The sequence below is a fragment of the Panthera pardus genome, unplaced genomic scaffold, assembly GCF_024362965.1.
Source record: "Panthera pardus isolate Hobbes unplaced genomic scaffold, ASM2436296v1 HiC_scaffold_161, whole genome shotgun sequence".
Taxonomy (NCBI): domain Eukaryota; kingdom Metazoa; phylum Chordata; class Mammalia; order Carnivora; family Felidae; genus Panthera; species Panthera pardus.
The window spans coordinates 2,501-5,000 of record NW_026526723.1 but is presented as its reverse complement, the minus strand read 5'-3'; the positions used below and the strand labels follow the sequence as shown (position 1 = coordinate 5,000).

Here is a 2,500-nt window from a genome sequence, read left to right as displayed (position 1 = left end):
GGTGGTTGGCGGTGTCGCGGGCTCCCTCGTCCCCCACCCACCTCGCCCGCCTCCATCCTGTCCAGGTACCTAGCGCGTCCCGGCGCGGAGGTTTAAAGACCCTTTGGGGGTCGCCCGTCCGCCTCGGGTCGGGGCGGTCGGGCCCGTGGGGAGCCGTGGAGGCTGGTCTTCCCGTGTCTCCTCCAGACTCCGCTGCCCGCCCCCCGCCGCCCCAGGCCGGGGCGCCGCCGCGCTTGCGCCCGCGCCACGGCCCTCCCCGGTTGCCGGGAGGGGGCTTGCCCGGCGGCTGCCGGGTGGTGCGTGAGCGTGTGCGTGTGCGTGCGCCCCGTGTCCCTTGGGTGTGTGTTGGGGGGAGGGGACAGGCGGGAACCCCCTGGGCGCCTGTGGGGTTGTTCCGAGCTCGCCCCGCGCGTCGTCCGCGTGGCGGGGCGGGCTGCTGGACTTGCCCTGTTCCAACCCTTCCGACCTCTCGGAGTCTGGTCTTTGTTGTCTCTCGCTGGCCGGCCGGAGGCACCCTTCGGGGATGTGCTGTGCCAGGTTGGGGGGGTCGCCCCTTTTCGGGGTTGGCCCTCCCGGCGATCACAAAAACTCGTACGACTCTTAGCGGTGGATCACTCGGCTCGTGCGTCGATGAAGAACGCAGCTAGCTGCGAGAATTAATGTGAATTGCAGGACACATTGATCATCGACACTTCGAACGCACTTGCGGCCCCGGGTTCCTCCCGGGGCTACGCCTGTCTGAGCGTCGCTTGCCGATCAATCGCCTCCCCCGGGTGGGTCTCTCTCCCGGGGGTAAGGCGCGGCTGGGGGTTCCCTCGCAGGGCCTGTCCCGCCGGCGCCCGCCCCTGCCCGAGTGCGCCCCGCCACGCCCGCCTGCGCGGCGGTTCGGTGTGCGGGGTCGTCTGCGGGCCGGGGAGAGGGTCGTCCTGGCCGCCGGGCCCTCCGTCCCCCTAAGTGCAGACGACGGTGGCCGCCGCTGCCGGCCCTCCCTCCTTCCTCCTCCTCCTCCTCCTCCTCCCCGCCCCCTCCCCGGCCCCGTGTGTCCGGTCCCCGCCGCCTCCCTCAGCACCCCCCTCGCCCCCGCCTCGCCCCGCCGGGTCCGCTCGGCGGTGGCCTGTGTGTGGGACGTGGGAGGGCGTGGGACGGGGGCTGGGGGCCGGCGCCCGTGGGGCGGTGGCGTGGGGTGGTTGGGGGGGGGGGAGAGGTGGGGCTGGGGGGGAGAGGCCGAGGCGGCCGGTCGCCGCCCGCGAGAAAAGGGAAGGGCGAGGAGAGCTCGCGCCTGAGGGCCGCGGCCGCCGCCGCGGTCCCTCTGGAGGAGATCCCTCGTGCCGCACGCGGTCTTTGGGATCGCCGCCCGGGTCTCGGGAGGGTTTTGCGGTGCCCCGTGCCGCGCGGTCCCGCGGGCCGTCGTGGGGGGTGGAGGCGCGGATCCGGAGCGCCGTCGTTCTCGCCGCCTTGCCCCGGGCGGCGACCGCGGCGGTCCGGCCGTGGCCCCCTCCTCTCCCGGTCCGCGGCCGTGCGGTCGGGGGCCTGAGCCGCGGCCCCGCCCCCGCTCCCCGCCGGCGATCCCGGCCCCCTTTGCCCTGTCGGGGCGGCTCGCGCCGAGGCCGAGTCGCGCGCGGGGCTGCGCCCCGGGGATGCGTGCCCCGGCGGCGGCCCGCGGGACGCCGCGGCGTCGCCCGCCGCTGCGCGCTTCCCCCCGGGTTGCGGCCGCGCCGCACTGCGTGCCCCGAGCCCGCGTTGTCGCGGTGTTGGGGGGGTGTTGGTTCTCCGCGGGGGTCTCTGTGGCTGGAGGCGTGCCGCGCCGTCCGCCGGGCCCGGTCCGGGGCCGCGGTGGGAGCGCGGGGCACGTGGGACGTGTGTGGGGGGAGGCCGGGTGCGTCGCGTGGGGGGAAAAGGGCCGGCGGTCGGGGGCGACCGCCGCGCTCGGACCCCCCCCACGCCCGCGCCCGCTTCCCCCCCCTCGCTCCCCCGCCCCGCGCCGCTCGCCGCGGTTCCCCCTCCGGGGTCGTCGCGAGGCGGCGCGTCCCGCGCCTCGGGCCCTGCCCGACCCCCCGTTCCTCGCCCCCCCCCTCCGCCTTCCAACCCCGGCAGGGCTCCCGCCTGTGCCGCCGGCCCGTGCTCCCGCCTGCCCGCCCGCCGTTCCGCCGTGTCCGTCCCGCGTGCGCGCACCCTGCCTTCCCCGTCCCCCCTCCCCTCCCGGCTCTCTCCCCTCCCGCGCTCTCGCTCTCTCTCTCTCTCCCTCCCTCCCTCGCGGAGGGTTTGGAGGGGAAAGGGGGTTGTTGGTGCGTTGGGGGGGGGGGGTCGTCGGTAGGGGGGCTGGCGGCTCGGGCGTCGTTGGGGTGTTTTGCGTCGTTGGGTGTCGGCCGGAGAACCGGGCGGGTGCGGACCGCGGCCTCTTCCCGGGGGCCGGCGTTCCGGTCCTCTCGTCGCCCCTCCGCCCTGGCCTCGCGGGGCTCCTCCTGGCGCGCGCGCGCGCGCGTGCGCCCCTCCGAGACGC

At 77.1% G+C, this 2,500-nt stretch overlaps 1 non-coding gene across 1 annotated transcript; it reads left to right on the top strand.

Annotated features, from left to right (window-relative positions):
- The first annotated feature begins 595 nt into the window (after positions 1 to 595).
- Positions 596 to 748, top strand: LOC128777588 (5.8S ribosomal RNA). The gene has a single exon (XR_008422787.1). It is a non-coding gene; the product is annotated as a 5.8S ribosomal RNA (ribosomal RNA).
- The last annotated feature ends 1,752 nt before the right edge of the window (positions 749 to 2,500 follow it).